The 17,839-nt window shown below is 46.5% G+C and overlaps 1 protein-coding gene across 5 annotated transcripts in view; it reads right to left on the bottom strand.

Annotated features, from left to right (window-relative positions):
• Positions 1 to 17,504, bottom strand: part of SLC41A3 (solute carrier family 41 member 3) — a 102,525-nt gene extending 85,021 nt beyond the window's left edge. For 4 of the 5 annotated variants that reach the window (XM_043572010.1, XM_043572013.1, XM_043572012.1 and 1 more), the window contains exon 1: positions 10,944 to 11,086. The gene's annotated coding sequence lies outside the window, so the exon portion shown is untranslated. Of the gene's footprint in view, positions 1 to 10,943; positions 11,087 to 17,360 lie in introns of those variants that run through there. The other variant, XM_043572011.1, reaches the window with a different exon arrangement.
• Positions 17,505 to 17,839: the final 335 nt, after the last annotated feature.

Raw genomic sequence — 17,839 nt, 5'->3', positions numbered from 1 at the left:
ATACTATGAACAATTGTATGCCAAGATGTTAGAAAATCTAGATGAGATGGATAAATTCCTACAAACACACTAACAAACTAATTAAGAAGAAATAAAAAAATTAAGAGACCTGTAAAAATTACAAGATTGAATTAGCAATACAAAAAATTCTTCCACAAAGTCCAAGACCAGATGGCTTCACTAGTGAAGTTTACCAAGCATTTAAAAAAGAATTAACACCATCCTTCACACACTCCCAAAGAAATTGATGAAGTGGGAACATTTGCCTGATACCAAAATCAGACAGAGCCAACCTAAGAAAACTACAGACTAAGATAAGAGCCTTATAAATATACACACAAAACTCCTCAACAAAATACTAACAAAGTGATTTATGTGGCATATAAAAAGTCTTATACAACATGACCAAGTGGGATTTATCTCAGGAATGCAAAGTCGGTTCAATTTGTGAAAATCAATGTATTACACCATATTAATTGAATGGAGGAAAAAAAAAAAAACATGATTCACTTAATGGATCAGAAGAGCATTCAGCAATATCCAACACTTTCATGATAAAAACACTAAAAAAAATCACTAGGAATTTTAAGGGAATTATTTCAATCTGATAAAGTTTATGAGAAACCCTCGGTTAACAAACTTAATGGTGAAAGATTGAAAGCATCCCCCTTAACATGAGGGACAAGACGAGGATACCTGCTTTTGCCACTCCTGTCCTATGACATTGTACTTGAAGTCGTATCCAGCACAATCAGGCAAGAGATGAAATAAAAAGCATCCAAATTGGAATGGAAGAAGTAAAACTAACTCTGTTTACAGATGACATGATCTTGTACATAGAACATTCTGAGGAATACACACACACACATACAACTTCAGCAAGGCTGTAGGATACAAGATCAATTTTTTAAAAGTCAGTTTTATTTCTATACACTAGCAATGAACAATCTAATAAACTAAGAAAACTACATCTGCAATAGCATCAAAAAGAATAAAATACTTAAAGGATAAAGGTAACCAAAAAAAAGTATAAAAACTTTTACCCTGAAAACTATAAAGCACGATTGAAAGGAATTTTGAGAAACCTAATAAAATGAAAAGATATCTTGTGCTCATGGACTGAAAGACTTATATTGTTAAGATGGTGATATTTCTCAAACTGATCTACAAATCCAATGCGTTCCTATCAAAATTATATTCATCTTTTTCACAAAAATGACAAGCTAATCCTAAAATCCATAGGGAAATGCAAGAAAGCCAGAATTTTAAACAATCTTGAAAAAAAGAATATACTTCCTGATTTCAAAACTTACTATAAAGCTACAATAATCAAGACAGTATAGTACTGGTATTAAAATCAAAATATAGATGGGGCGCCTGGGTGGCTCAGTCGGTTAAGCGGCCGACTTCGGCTCAGGTCATGATCTCACGGTCCGTGAGTTCGAGCCCCGCGTCAGGCTCTGTGCTGACTGCTCAGAGCCTGGAGCCTGTTTCAGATTCTGTGTCTCCCTCTCTCTCTGACCCTCCCCCATTCATGCTCTGTCTCTCTCTGTCTCAAAAATAAACGTTTTAAAAAAAATCAAAATATAGATCAATGAAATAGAGTTGAGAATCCACAAATAAACCCATGCACCTGTGTTCAATTGATTTTCAGCCAGGATGCCAAGGCTATTTAATGGGAAGAAAAGAGCCTCTTCAAAAATGGTGCCAAAATAACCGGATATCCATATGCAAAATCATGTGTTTAGACTCTACCTCAAACCATATACAAAAACTAACACAAAATGGTCCAAAGCCCTAAACCTGACAGCTAAAACTATAAAACATTTAAAAGAAAACGTAGGTATAAGTTTTAGTGACTTTGGATTAAGTAACGGTTTCTTAGACATGATATCTAAAGTAAAAGCAACCAAAGAAAAATTAAATAAATTGGCCTTCATCAAAATTTAAGTTTTGTGGGACACTATCAATAAAGTAAAAAGACAATCCACATAAAGAGAGAGAATATTTGCCATGTAATCTGATAAGCATCTAGTATCCCAAATTTATAAAGAATACTTACAACTCAACAATAAATCCAATTTAAAAACTGGCAAAGGAGAATGGCCAATAAGCACATTAAAAGATGCTCAACATCAGTTGTTAGGAAAATGCAAGTCAAAAAGACACCACTTAGCATAATGTTTTCCAGGTTCACTGATGTTGTTACATCAATGAGTACTTCACTCCTTTTTATGGTCAAATAATATTCCACTGTATGGATAGAACACATTTGGTTTATCCATTCACCATGTCATGAACTTTTTTTACTTTTTGGCTATTACATGAACATAGAACATATGCAGGTCTTTGTGTGAACGTGTATCTTCTGTTCTTCTGAATTATACATTTTGAAGGGGCAAATTTTATGGTATGTGATTTACAAATAAATAAAAAAAATTCATGAATTATTTATGGAATAGGTAAAGAAGCAGAACACTAGCAGCTTCCCAAATTCTCTGAGCCCCTAACAATAACCTTTATTCCTTATCACAGGGGCGACTGTCCAAACTCTGGAGAGAATCACTCCTCAGTTTCTGTATCATCCGTATTTAGTGTTACCAACTAAGAATACAGCCCTAAATAACAGTGTTTTGCTTACACTGCAATTTAGATCAATAGTCACATTCCACTTATTCTTCAGGTGTGGTGTCTTTTACCTGACATGAAGATTCTTGCATTCAGCCATGCTGTAGAACCACAATCCATCAATTCTACTCCTGAAGAACCATCCCTTTCCAAAAAAAAAAAAAAAAAAACAAAAAAACAAAACCAAAACCGGATTGCTTTTTAACACAAAAGTAATGTGTTAATAAGAAATATAATTTAGACAGCACAGAGATGTAAATAAGGATATTTAAATGACTGACCATGTTACTGCCCCCAAATAACTAATGCTAAATCTAGTGTATATCCTTCCAATGTGTACACACACACACACATGCTATTTTTTTAAATCAATGTCCTAGATCCTGGGTTGTTTTATTTCATAAAATGTATACATCTGCCCACCCCTATTTTTAGCACGGATATAATTTTTATGTAATTTCTCATGTCATCCTTGATAGTTCACCCAGTGGTTGGTAAAACCTTTTTTGCCAGAGGATTTATAGACTGAGGAAGAATAGAGGAAAGAACACAGCAGGGACAAGTCGCTACATGTTTTAACTCCTATCCAGCCCAAGGCCACCAGCCCCAGACCCCCATTGGCAAGGGACCAGGGGCCCTGCACTGAGTACAGCAGTTTTATTAAGTCAGCAGAGATGCTGGGCCTGTGAGGACAGCCTGTGCTGTGAGCAATGAGTAAGGAGGACACAGGAGAAGCCTCACATCTTTGGGGACACCTCTGAAGGTAGAACAGTCCACACACACAAGGCTACAGAACCTGGGCGAAGGCAGGCTTTGCTCAGCTCAAAAAAGCAATAAACTACAAAAAAAAAAAGAAGATGGAAATTACATATTACACCATGAGTTCCCCCTCCTAAAGGCTTTACCAGCAGCCCAGCAGCAAAACAGGAAACGTCTGCTCTTCTTGCTACAGAGGTACCACCCTGGCTCCTGCCCTGGTCCTGCCACTACAGAAGTCACCCTTACCTCGTTGGTCCAGGCCCAGGTCATTCATTCGGACTGAGGCCCACACTCCATCTTCCCAGTGGCTTTCTTGCCCTAGACCCTCTGAGCCTGAACCTTGAGGCAAACCAACCATTCTTTTTAAATTCACCACAAGCTGTGCAGCAACAGTGGTAAACTGAGTCAGGCATACATAGGAGGCCTGGCTACAGTGGGGAGGCAGGTAATGGCGCTGGGGGGTGGAGGGGAAGAGTCCCAGTCCTACCACCACTGGAGCTGATGTGGGAAAAAAAGGCAGAAGGAAATGGCATATAGAACTAAATTTCCTTATAACCTGCAGCCCACTGACAATTACTTGAGGCTGGCAGAATAAAACGTTTCTCCAGGAACTCTTTGGAGTTAATGCTTTGCTACAGGGAAAAACCACCTTAGCTTGACAATGGCTAGGACTCTGGTATCCTATGAGTCTTCTTTGGCATATGAAAATCTCACTGGAAACTTCCCTTGGACTTTACCCCCCCCCCCCCCAGTCTCTCCTCATGGTCCCAGGCAGTTCTTCCTACCCATGGGTCCTGTCCTCATGCTTCAATAAAAATCACCTTTTTGCACCAAAGACGTCTTCAAGAATTCTTTCTTGGCCGTTGGGTCTGGATCCCTTGAACCCCACTATCACCCCAAAACCTCATCCAGAGCAACATACAGAACAAACAATAGGGTCTCAGGTCCCCATTCGGCTATCCTATGTGGCTCCCTTCAAACCCAAGGGGAGAAAGGATGCTTAGTAGAATAGGGTTGGGGAGGGGACAGTCCCTGAGTCCCTGCAGTGCCAGATACTTAATCTCTTTAAAAAAAAAAAAAAAATAGACACAGCTACCCAGGACCCATGCAGCAGCCCTTCATATCCTTTATGCTCACAAATCCTGAGAGGGCTATCACTGCCTCTCCCCTGGGCCCTGGAGCCCACCTTGGCCTTCTCAAGAACTAGCATTAGCAAGGGTCTCCTTTCCTGCCTTTTCAGTTTCTCCGCACTCCCTCTGCGGGATCCTCCAACAATAGGACCTTGCACGAGAATCTGTCTCTCAAATAAGTTCCCTGGACCCCAAGCCATCCTCTAGCTTGTACCCTATTTCTCTCCTCCCTTTCAGGGCACAATGAAAGAGACATGTCCATACTGTCTCTATGTCCTTGCTTCTGTGCTCAACACCCATTTGGCTCCTTCCTGCACACGTGGTCCTTGCCGAGACCAGCGGTCACCTGCACGATGCCAAAGAATCCCCACAGACCTCAGTGTGCCCAACGTCTCAGCCAGATTCACTAGGGCATGAGAGACTCAAGGACTTGAGACTTGCCCACCGTGGCCTCCCCACATCCTTGTCCCCACAGTGTGCCCCCCACCCCTCCTGCATGTGGCTTTAGCCCCTGCTCCTTTTTCATCCCTTCTCCTCCCTCCTGATAAAGTCCAGTCCAGCCTGCACAGAAGAGCTGCTGACCATCAAGAATGACGCCCTGCTCTCATTTCCGAAAATGGCCACACTGGTGCTGCCCCCTTCCTGCTACATCTACAGGAACTCTGACAAATACCTTCCCCCTAAAGCCCTTTAAAACATTCTGCCCACCTCCCCCTTGTTAAAAGGCTCTTCTGGAGCATTCCTGTGTTCAGCACTCTACAATAAAGGCTAGGTTAATGGTGCTGGGACTGATTTTGTTTCTCCTGGGCTCCTAGTGTGTGCATGTCAAGAAGCCTTTGATTGCTGAGGCATCCATGTCAAAGGCAGCTCCTAGCAAACCAACCCCAGAAGGTCACCCCAACCCATGAAGCTCCCTTTTAGCAAGTCCTGGGTAATCTAGATCACTGACTGCTTGAGTGACTCTGCTGCTCCCTTCCCTTATCCAACTTCTTGCTCTCATGTTTTAAGCCATCCGATAATCAGTGAACCCATGAAACCCTAGTTATCCTGTCCCAATAAATGCAGAGCTCCAGGCCCACACACCCTCCCTCTCTCTCTACCTTAGACTGCACTGTGTGGCTGTGTGGCCCTCGGGCATGCCATGGACCTGCCAGGACCTGTGAGTAATAAATCTTGTTCTCCAAAGTTCCCTGATGACTGTGCTAAGGCACTTCCTGCAATAATATAACAAGAACCACAAGGGCTGATCCAGCTTCAACAATGGCTCCAGGAGGGGAACCCGCAAGGGGATCACCACAAGTAGTATAGGCCCAGCAGGCATTCCTGGCCTGTAGCATCACTGTGGAAAGGCTGATATGATGTCACACCATTCTTCTTCCAGCTTAGGGTTGCCAGATTTTGCAGGTAAAATGGGACATAGTTATGCTGAAAAGTGAGTCACTGTTTCTCTCAAATTCTGTGTTTTATCTGGCAGCCCTTCCCAGGTTTCCATGCATGCCTCATTTTGTCCTACTCCATGGGTGTCCTGTCTCTTTTCCTGGTGTGGCTTCTCCCTCTGATCTCTAACGCTGACACTCCAGACTCTCCTCACTTGTCTTCTGTCTACAGCCTGTGTGTGGACCTCCCCCAGTCCCATAGCCTGAAGTAACAATGATATGCTGCTACTACCTCCCAATCACGTCTCCCAGCTCGGCCCTCAGCCCAGGATCCAGACACGGAGAGCCAACTTCCCACTCAGCGGTCTGAGAGGCATCTCAGGCACCCTCGGTCTAACACAGAGCTTGCAGTTTCCCCATTCCACCTCTTAATCTCATCTTTCCCATGAAAGGCATCACAGCCACCCAGCCAGTCAACACAAGAGGCGCGGATATAAACAGAAAGGGCTTGGGGTACAGAAGGTATGGATATAATCCTCTGGACTTTGTATGTAAGTCTATATTGTTCAGACTTCTTCCCAATGGATGTGCACTATTAAAAAAAAAGAAAAAAAAACACCTTTATTTTTTAGAGCAGTCTTAGGTTCGCAGAGAAATTGAGAGGACTGTACACAGAAGTTCCCATATACCCCTGCCCCCAACATCCCACACGAGACAGGAGCATGTTACAACTGATGAACCCACACTGGCACATCATGATCACCCCAAGTCCAGTTTACAGTAGGGGTCATTCCTGTGTTGTACAGTCGATGGGTTTGGACAAATGTAGAATGACATGCATCCATCATTATATCATACACAGTAGTTACACTGCCCTAAAAATCCTCTGTGCTCCACCTATTCATCCCTCTCCTCCTTTGGTGCATGAATGATTTATCATCCATTCAACAAATGTTTTCTTCCTTCCTTTTATGCAAGGAGTTTTCTAGGCACCAAGAATGCAGTGGAAAGCAAGACAGATAAAGGTCCTGCTCTCAGGAAATTTGTATTCTAGAGGCAGAGACAGAAATAAACAAGAGAACAAGTAAGTGAACAAGATAAATTAAATACTGTGAATTGACAGGGACTATCCTGGGAAAGTGTAGGGTAGGGTGTGGATGGAGGATCAAAGACTCAAGAAGAGAGGGTGACATTTTAATGAACCCTAAGTATAAAAAAAATTTCCCCTGTGCAGGCGTGCCTGGCTGGCTCAGTCAGAAAAGCATCCAGCTCTTGATCTAGGAGTTGCAAGTTTGAGCCCCACACTGGGGGTAGCAATTACTAAAAAATACATAAATAAAACTTAAAAAAAAAAAAGCCAACTGTGCAAAGATCTAGGGGAGGAGCCCTGCAAGCAGACAACAGCGAGTACAGAGGCACTGAGGTAGGGCAAATTTGGTGCTTCCAAGGAAGGAAAGGCAAAGAGGCCAACAAGTCTGGAGTATGTAGATACAAGAGGATGGCAGGAAAGGAGGACAAGGCAGCCAGTCACCTAGGGTCTTACAGGCAGAGCAAGGAGTACATGCTTCTTCCTCAGAGTGACTGTTTATGTTTTCAAAAGACAACTCTGTTGCTTCCCCCACTAAAAAGGGATCAGGGCCCCTGAGTGATGCCAGATGACCCCCGTGAAGCCAAAGTTACACCCCAGCAATCCACAGAACATTGAGAAATGATAAATCACTGTCTGTTTAAGTCCCTAGGTTTGGCAGTACTTTGTTATGCATCAAAAGATAACTGACAATGTTCCAGCTCTGTGATTTCATTTACAGTTTAGCTGCCCTCCTCTGGGGGTGAGAGATGGTGCTGAGCTGAGGACTGCCAATGTGGGAGAAAAATCTTAGCTGCCCGTGACACTATGTACTTCAAAGATAGTTGGCTACAGAGCATCAAACCGCTGGAAGTCCATGTGAACTCTAACCTTAAAACAAGATGTATTTTCTGGCTCTGACACTTCTAAAAGTAGTCCAAAGCAACAACATGTTCCCCTAGCCTGGGGGCCATGTATCTCTGCACTCAGATTTTCATGTCTAATACTCAAAACAGGACTCTTGGAGGACAATGAATCCCATAACTTGGGGCAGGAGAAAAATTGAGACGGCTCTGGAACCCTCTGGGGTTGCTAGAAAATAAGATGCTTTCAAAGGTGTCAGAGGAGGGACTAAAATGACAAAGGAACAAAATTGTAAACAGACTACCACTGTCAATCGGTGACAACTTCAGCATCTAATAATAATATAGTATAGTTACCACTTCACAAGTTGAGTCTGCAAAGGACCATGAGTTCATTATGATATCAAAACAGAAAAGTTAAATTAATACAAAATGTATAAAGCCAATAATGAATAAAATAAATCAGCAGACAAAATCATTCACTAATTAAAATCAACAAAGGATGAGATACAGCCTACCAGAGAATCCTTCCTTTGTTGACTTTAGTCAGCTGCTTTTGACAACTTAATCACAACTGCATCACTTCAGGAAGACTCACGCATGTAAGCAGGAAGGAGTGGAAAAGTCAAGACAGCGCTGGGAAAAGCAGGAACCAGAGGAAGGGGAGGAGAAATCACCCATCACCACAGTCACAGGATAACCAGGGAGCGGGAAGGCTCACCAGCTGAAGGGCACAGATCAGACAAGATAACCAATTAAAAAGAGGCCCAATGGGGAGCCTGGGTAGCTCAGTATGCTAAGTGTCTGACTTTGGCTCAGGTCATGGTCTCACAGCTATGAGTTCAAGCCCCATGTCAGGCTCTGTGCTGAAGGCTCAGAGCCTGGAGCCTGCTTCACATTCTGTGTCTCCCTCCCTCTTTGCCCCTCCCCTGCTCATGCTCCATCTGTCTCTCTCTCTCAAAAATAAACATTAAAAAAAATAAAGAGGCCCAAAAGCGTTTACAAACACTAGACAATTAGAGAAGCATGAACCACAAAGCTTCGTTCTCTCCTCCCAAAATGAGTGAAACCCTCTGGATGACTCACTCATGGCGGTTGGATTCAGACAGAATACAAATGAGTTTCTAAATATGCCAAGAAACCAGGTAGGCACCAGGAGGCAAGTGCCAGCAGCTGAGCTAAACTGAAGGGTTCCCTGACTGCTAAGAAAGAGGCCTCCTCTCAAGGTGTAGGGCAGAGCTATGAGGACCACACAGAACAGTTCCAGAAGAAACTTGTGTGAGGGAAGCACACTGAAGAATGCCCTCTAAACTCATCAAATGTGCACCAGAGGCCCAGTGTGGTCAGCACCCATCATGCATTCCCACCTACCCTGTGCCCATTACAGTGTGGGGCCTCCGTGATTCCCCAGCAGGGACCCCACAACCCTGTGGATGGTAGTCAAAGGCACTCAGCTTCCTTGGGAACATGGGTGTGTGTCAGAAGGAGAATGTGTTCAGATGTCATTTGCATCGACAGAAATGAGTACAGATGAACACACCAGGTCCTGAAGGACAGGCCTGCTGGTGAAGGCGGCCTCTGTCGGGAGAGTGGGCTGTGGATGCAGGAAAACCCTGTCCTGTAGCCCCCAGAGAGGGGGAGAACTGGGGGGGTGGCACTGACTCCAGGGCAGAGGTTCCCACCCAGCCTTTCCCCCAGAGGACACAATATGGAGGCGGTGCCCCAGGACAGGCCCCCACAACAAAGAAGTACTAAGGTGTCAGACCCTGCCAAGGTGTCAGAGTGTGGAGTGAGAGCCCTGCACAGCCCGTGTGCTTGGAGCCCCTTCCTCGGGCGCAGGCCTTGAGAAGGGCTGGGCAGGGGGACCTGGGGCCACCTGGCTGCCAGTCACAGGAATCTGTAAGGTCATTGCTCTTGCAGATGCCTCCTGGGGAGTCTGTACCCATCAGACTGAGGAGGACACTGATGCGCAGCCTCCCCGTGAGTCAGGGAGAAGCTGGCCTTGAATCTAGGGCCTTTGGGCACCCTGGGGCCAGCACATCAGGTCTGAGACCTGGTCACCAGGACCTCATACAAACTAGTGCTCACCGCAAGGCAAGAGACAAGGCCAGTCCTAACTCTTCACTGCACGGCCAAAATGCTGGAACCGATCGGCTCCACTCAGCTGCCCACTACCTGCTGTGAGGCCAAACTACCTCTGGACTTTACAGGAGACCTGGTTCAGTGGGAGCACCCTGGAGCCTGCCTTGAGGGTCTGAATCCCAGCTCTTCCTCTTCCTAGATGCTGGTCCTTGGAAAAGTGAAATTTCTGTGCCTCGTCTGTTAAATGGGGACAAGAGCACCAACTTCACAAAGCTGTGAAGATTAAATGTAATAATGCACTTGCATCACAGGGCACCTGGCTGGTTCTCCCACTTCAAATCCCTCAAAGCTCTAATGTTTCAGACCAGTGCCTCTTAAATTATAGCTGCATCAGAATCAGCTGGAATACCCACCTGGGTAGTTTCTGATAAGTAGGTGGGGGGACAGCAGGCCTAGTAAGCCAAGATACTGGCTATGCAGGAGAGAGAGCCTCAGAAATTCGTGAAGACTTGCCCAACCCTCAGTCTGGATTTCCCCCGCCTCCCCGCCCTCGCCCCAGGCACCAAACCTGCCTTGGGCCCTGGGTTTGTCTCCCTCCATCCCAGGTCCGTCATCCAGGACCCTGCCCTGGGCCCTTACCTGGATACCTCCCCAGGCGCCCCTCTGCCCAAGGCCCCTCTGGGACCACTTTCTCTTTCCCCTTCCCGTTTTCCCTTATTTTGGCCTATTTGCAGGCCCCTGGCCTCCCACCGGACTCCCCCCCGCTCTGGGTTCACGTCCTCTTCTGCGTTGCCCAGGCCCCGGACTTTCCAGGTGTGCCCCACCCCGTCCCGAGGTCCCCCTCCAAAGGCCCTGGGTTTACTCCCTCTACTGCTCATCCCCCACTCCGCGCCCCAACCCCAGCGCTTCCCCAGGGCCGGGCCTCCTCAGTGTGACATCTCCACACACCCAGACCGCCCCCTTTGGACTCCATCGCCGCTTTACCCCAGACTTCCCGCACCCCTGCCCAGGCCCGCTTGGGGCGCAGCGCCATGTTTACCCGATCCCCTCCCGGGCAGCAGCGCGCAAGAGGCGAGCAGAAGGCGCGCGGGCCAAGGGGAGGGCTCAATGAGGAAACAGGGAACGCCAGATCTTCAGGCCACCATACCCAGCCGCCGCAGAACATGGCGAAGGCGGGCCTAGGCGGGGCCTTGGGCGGAGCCGGCTCTGGAGGCAGGGCCCTGACGCCCAGGGCCCGAGGGAGGCGGGCCCCGGGTGCCCCCGCTGCAAGGTCGCGGTGTCTGACCCCCACTTCGCTGGAAAGCAGGGCCTCGCAGACTCCACCCCCGGGCCCAGGAGTTTGGACTTTGTGGTGGGGACAAGTGTAGCCAGAAGTCATTTCCAGTCTGGGTAAAACTGAACACTTCCTGAGAGTGCCAAGCTCCTCTCCTCCTTTGTTGCAGTCAATGCTCAATGCTGGCAACAGCCCTTGCGGGAAGGTCATATGCTGAGGCCTAGTTTACAAAGAAGGAAACCGAGTTTAGGGCTGTGAAACCACCCAGGAGGAATGGGGGCTTGAGGATCCCATCTGTAAAGGGTGTGTGAAGACCAGCCATTCTTAAGGAACAGCTGCTTCGCCTGCAGCCAGAGCTCCATCAGCTCTCCAGGATACCATTTTGTTCTTATGTTTAACTTCTTTATTATGAGAAATGTTTACTCACGCAAAAGTAGAACAATAAAATGGTCCCACACACTGATAGGCCAGCTTCTATCATGGTCTGCCTCTTGACCTTTTTTTTTCCCCTGTCTATATCCCCCTACACACACCTTTTGTTTGTTTGTTTTGTTGTTCTCGGAGTAATTTTTAAAGCATTCCGGCAGACGTATTTCACCTTTAAATTCTTGAGTATGTTTCTCTAATCATTAAGGTTTGTTTTTTCAAACATCCCCAGAATACCAGTATCACACCCAACAAAGTTAGCAATACCCCGTCCAGTTCTATTTTCCCTAATTGACTCAAAACAGTCTTAATTGTTGGCCTCTTCTGACCAACATCTAAAGAAGGATGAGAGATTTTGGAGGCACACAGCCTCAGGCAAATTTCACCCTTATGGTTTTTGCCAGAAACCTTCTCATGCTCACAGAGCCAGAACATGAGTGGAACCAGACAAAAGTCCAAAATGAATGGAAACACAAGGGCAAGTGGATGCTAGATATTTAATAAGATTTAGTCCTATGCTATATTATTTCAGCAAAAGACAAATCTGCATGCTAAACACAAAGATATATATATCTTTGTCAAACATATATATCTACGTAGATATATCTATCTACATAGATATATCTATATATATCTATATATCTATATAGATCTATCTTTCTATCTATATCTATATCTAATCATCTATCTATCTATATCTATATACTATAGGTTTACAGACACCCTGATTTTCAGCGGGTGTCCTGTCCTATATCTGGGTTGGGTACTGCCTGCACACCTCCTTACCCACCTAGGCTTCTGGGGGCCAGCCATCCTCTGGCACCTCCTGCACTCCCCAAGGAAAGAGGGTTCATGTCTACTGGTAGCCAGTAATCCTGCCCTAAACTTTCCAGATGATGCTCCAGCTCCCCAGACCTGGGAATTCTGAATGGCTCTAAGCCCACTGCTAGCATATATACTCAGATCAGTGCCCCAGAGAATGAACTAGTTGTGGAGCATGCCCTGTGTCTTTATACAAGAGTCCAAGAATTCTACATTTGAACTGGCTTCCCAGGTTGCTATGGAAGTACATTTGTCAAGGCCAGAAAACAGAATTTTACATTTTACAGCTATGTTTTATTTGCATATGTATTTAAACATATGGTTTGTGGGGCTTGCAATTGTGTTTTTTTTTTTTAACTTTTATTTACTTTTATTTTTGAGAGACAGAGCATGGGCAGGAGAGGGGCAGAGAGAGAGGGAGACACAGAATGTGAAGCAGGCTCCAGGCTCTGAGGTGTCAGCACGGAGCCCAATGCGGGGCTTAAACCCAGGAACCTGAGCCGAAGTCGGACGCTTAACTGACTGAGCCACCCAGGTGCCCCTGTGGGCCTCCATTTGTAATCTTTCCCTGGGTTCTGTAAATTTTGAGGTGGGTTTATCTTGTGTCAATATACTTATAAGAAACATTTTATTTTCTACTTACCTCTAATGCAGGAAAAATAAACCATCAAAAGCATGAGGATAAATGGCAACTATCAGTTGACTTGAATAGTAAAGAAACCATAGGGAGAATATAGCACTCTTGCAAAGGGGGCAGCCCCAGCTAAGTTCCAAAGGACAATTGCAATGCTCGGACACAGGACCCATTCTTCAGGGCCTTGGTAAGTGGCAGGCAGTGTGCACCAAATCCTGCAAACTAGCTCGTGCCCCATTCTCTTTCCCTCACTAATGGGCATCTAGAAGTGCCCAGAGTGCTGCCTTGGGAGTCCACAGGCCTGGCTGAACTTTTGGCAGTGAATAGCTTTACAAAGAGATACTATACCAAAACTGTAGTCCTGGGATGGAAATTTAGGATATATAGACACAAAATACATTTGTAAATGATAAAATGTTAGTGGATTTTATGGACTGAGTTGTGTTGTTCCCCACCCGAATTTGTATATTAAAGTCCTAATGCACAATGTGATTGTACTTGAGGATAATATCTATAAGGATGCAATAAAGGTTAAATGAGGGGCACCTGGATGGCTCAGTTGGTTAAGCATCTGACTTCAGCTCAGGTCATGATCTCACGATCTGTGATTTTGAGCCCCGTTTTGGGCTCTGTGCTGACAGTTCAGAGCCTGGAGCCTGCTTCAGATTCTGTGTCTCCCTCTCTCTCTGCCCCTCTCTTGCTCAAACTCTGTCTCTCTCATTCTCAAAAATGAATAAATGTGTAAAAAATTTTATAAAAAAGGTTAAATGAGGTCTTATGGGGTGGGACCCTGACCCTATAGGACTGGAATGCTCACAACTGGGGGGAAGAGAATCAAGAGTGCTCTCCTTTCATCTCTCATCTCTCTCTCTTCCTGCTTGTGCCCACAGAAAACAGGCCATGTGAGGACCCAGTGTAAAGGCACCAGAAACCAACTGTGCTGGCACCTTTAGCTTGGACTTCCAAGCTCCAGGACTCTGAGGAATAAATGTCTGTTGTTTAAACCACCTGGTCTGGAGTACTTTGTTGTGGCTGTCCCGGCTGACTAATGCAAGGGATTAATAATTTCACAAGCTTAGGAACACCTGGGTGGCTCAGTCAGTTGAGCGTCCAACTTCAGCTCAGCTCATGATCTCATGATTCATGAATTTGAGCCTTGCATCAGGATCTGTGCTGACAGCTTGGAGCCTGAAGCCTGCTTTAGATCCTAACTCTTTCTCTGCCCCTGCTCTGCTCACTCGCTCTGTCTCTCTCTCTCTCTCTCTCTCTCTCTCTCTCAAAAATAAATGAATAATTTTTTAAGTTTAAAAAAATAATTTCAGGGGTGCCTGGGTGGCTCAGTCGGTTAAGCGTCCGACTTCAGCTCAGGTCACGATCTCGTGGTCTGTGAGTTCGAGCCCCGTGTTGGGCTCTGGGCTGATGGCTCAGAGCCTGGAGCCTGCTTCCGATTCTGTGTCTCCCTCTCTGACCCTCCCCCGTTCATGCTCTGTCTCTCTCTGTCTCAAAAATAAATTTAAAAAAAGTTAAAAAAAATAATTTCACAAGCTGAGCTTAGGAAAGATGTGAACCTCAGTCTTCTCATCTGTAAAGTGGAGTTAATGTTAGTACCTGCCTCAAAAGGTTGAGGGCGACAGGAAGCAATCCATGTAAAGTCCTCACATCTAGTGCCTCACATGTAGCAAGGGCTCAATTCATGTTTCCTGCTACTATGTTTACTGTTACCATTAATGTTCTAACAGGACAAATCACAAGCAGGGGGTGATTCTAGGCACATGGATGGACCGTTGTAGCAGGCTTGGGGTACAAGGAGGGCCTTACCCTGCTCACAGCTTTCTCATGCCTGTTCCAGTTTCCTGCTGTTGCTCTGCCACCATACCGTCCATCCTTCGTTCCCAACCAGTCCTTGTCTTCCCCAAATGGCCTTCAGCCTGGAGGCAGCAGCCCCAGTTCAAATCCTTCCCAGCCCCCTGCTCCACCGCTGCACTGTCCCCCACAGTCTCAGAGGCCTGTATGATGGGCTGGCCAAGCCCTGACTACCTCACTTCCCAGAGTGGAGGGCCATCGCCCGGCCTCGCAGACTGACCCCACAAAGACATACTATAGATACTACAAATCACTTTGGAGTTTAGGAACGTCACCTTCTTTCCACAATCCCACCAACACCTGTGTGCCACTCAGCCATCCTTTCAGAGACCACACCTTGCAGCAAGGTCAGCCTCCTACCTGGTCCTGTCCCTGCAGTGGTTGCCCTCTGCAATGACTCCCTTAGCCTCTGCTCAGGCTTGTCCTCCCCTGGGAAGTGTCAAACACATGCCCCTCAGCCTCTTTCCTTGGAATCCCCCAACACCTCTTAACTATGTCATTGTGCTATATTAGGTGGGATATTTTTGCCTCTCAGACTGTGAATTCCCCAAGGGAAGAGACTCTGTTCATCTCTGAACATCTCTACTAGTACATAGTAGACACTTGTTTTAGGTTGCCCCCACTCCCAGCCCCCAGAAGTGACCTTGAGATGAGGATTCAAGTGCAAAGAGTTTATCTGGGAGCTGACCCCAGAAAACGTTGGTGGGAGAGGGGGGAGGTGAAGCAGGGAAAGGAGGGCAGCCAATGAAGTTTCGTTACCAAGCAAGTTACCTCCGTGGGCATCTGGAGCTCAGTCCTGCCTGGAATTCTGGGAGCCTCAGAGATACTGCCCCTGAAGGGTGTACAAATCCTAACTCCCACCTATCTTTACATGAGGACTACTTCCAGGGGACAATAGTGCCCCGGTCCTTCAGGCCTGATGGACTGTCAGGCAAGGTGGGCCAAGTGGCTCCCACGGCAGAGAAGGCTTTCCTGGGAATTGCTGCGGGCCCACATTAAGAAGTCAGGCAGGTGTGCCCGGGGCTGGAGATGGAACCTGAGTGGGGCAGTGGCGGGGACATCTGCAGCACTGGAAAGACATTTGCTGATTGCAGAATAAATAAAACGTTGCAATGATAGAGGGCAAAGGGTGCCTGCCAGCCACTTACTCCAGGTGCAGATTGCCATCTGCAAATCAGTGCTGACCTCTGGATCAAGCCTGTGAGGGGAATATCTCCTACCTTTTATATGGATGAGGAAACTGAGGTCCTAAAGAGTTCCTCCACTTGCTGCTGGAGGTCACAGCCCTGAGAGGCATAGCCAGAATTCAAACTCCATTCCAATTAAATCTAAAGATGACATTTTCCATTCCATCAACCAAGCTGCCTCTATCACACAAGGGAACAAGAGAATGAAGGCATGAACGGATGAGTGCTTTATACATAGGGGGAGGCTCCGATTCATCTAGTGTTCTGGCTCAAAGATGACTACTGACTGAATTAGCTGCTCTTTGATTTATAATCAAATTTACACAGGAAACTATAAAATTCCAAGTAAGAAATCTGTTGTCTGGTGAGGAAGATATCTTAAAATCAGGGCCTGCCCCTCACCACCCCTGCTTGGCATGCTGAATAATCCAGGGCTGGTTTAATTGCCCTCCACCCCAGCCTGCCCACCCACACCCAAAGGCCATTCCTGGGCTTCACACACACGTGGAGAAGTGAGCTATTGTTATTGTTGGTCTTGCCAAATCCATGACCCCATGACTCAGTGACAGCAGGATGAAGCACACGGGCCTCAAGGTGGGACAGGACTGCAGCAGTTCTCTCTGCCCTAGGCCCGGACCACCACCCTTGTGTCGAGAGCTGCCAGGAAGGAAGACAGCGCCACTACTCAAAACCCTCTTGTAATTTGCATAAACATGAACAAAAATATTTATGCTCAGTCAGCTAAGCGTTCAACTCTTGATTTTGGCTCAGGTCATCATTTCATGGTTTGTGAGTTCGAGCCCCACGTTGGGCTCTACGCTGACAGCACAGAACCTGCTTGGGAGTCGCTCTCTCTTCCTCTCCCTCTGCCCCTCCCCTGTTCATGCTCTCACTCCCCCTCTCACAAAGTAAATTAAAAAACTTAAAAACACTGTTCATGCTATAATGGAAACAGTACCTTGCACTTTACTAGGACTTTCCAACACATGCTTACATCCATGATATCATTGAATCATTGTGACAGACCTGGGGGCAGGCAGAACACACATTTTCCATTCCCATTTTCCAATGAGGAAACTGAGACTTGCCCCTAGAGAGTGTCTGGCAGTGCTGGACTTACAATGTGAGGGATGATCATGCCTCTGTTAGAAAACCTCCCTACAGCAGACCCAGGAGTCTTCTCCACCCCCAAAATGGCTTAACAGCCAGAGATGTTCTTGTCTTTGTTGAGATTCATGCAAGCAGACTTACAGTGCCCCGGTAGGGGCATGGACTCAGGTGTGCCTCAGTGAAGCTGCTGGTTTTCCCTCCGGGTAGGAATGTCACAGCAACTGGGCTCACATCCAGGCCCCTGACAGCCTGGGGACGCAGGAGGGAATAGCCCCACAAAGGAGGATAGAACACGAAGCTGCTGACACCTCAAGGGTTATAGGAACCTCAAAAACAACCCCTGGGCTACTGGGAAGAAGCCTCAGGGCCCCAGAAGGAGGGCTAAGGTCACTGCATCTGCCACTAAAAATAGTCCCACAAGTTTTGCTGACCTCACTTGGAAGAGCAGCTGGCAGAGGGGAAAAGACTAGGAGTCAGCAACTCACCAGAAACAAGAGCCTAAGGAAAGCCCACCTCCTCACCTGTAAGATGCAGACCATTTCCTCCCAAAGGCTCAAGAGGCCTGGACCACTTCCATGCCTGGGGGCTAGTAGTATATTAAAAAGATGAAGAAATGTCAA

The sequence above is a fragment of the Prionailurus bengalensis genome, unplaced genomic scaffold (genome assembly GCF_016509475.1).
Source record: "Prionailurus bengalensis isolate Pbe53 unplaced genomic scaffold, Fcat_Pben_1.1_paternal_pri Un_scaffold_56, whole genome shotgun sequence".
NCBI lineage: Eukaryota > Metazoa > Chordata > Mammalia > Carnivora > Felidae > Prionailurus > Prionailurus bengalensis.
This window is presented reverse-complemented; position numbering and strand designations above follow the sequence as displayed.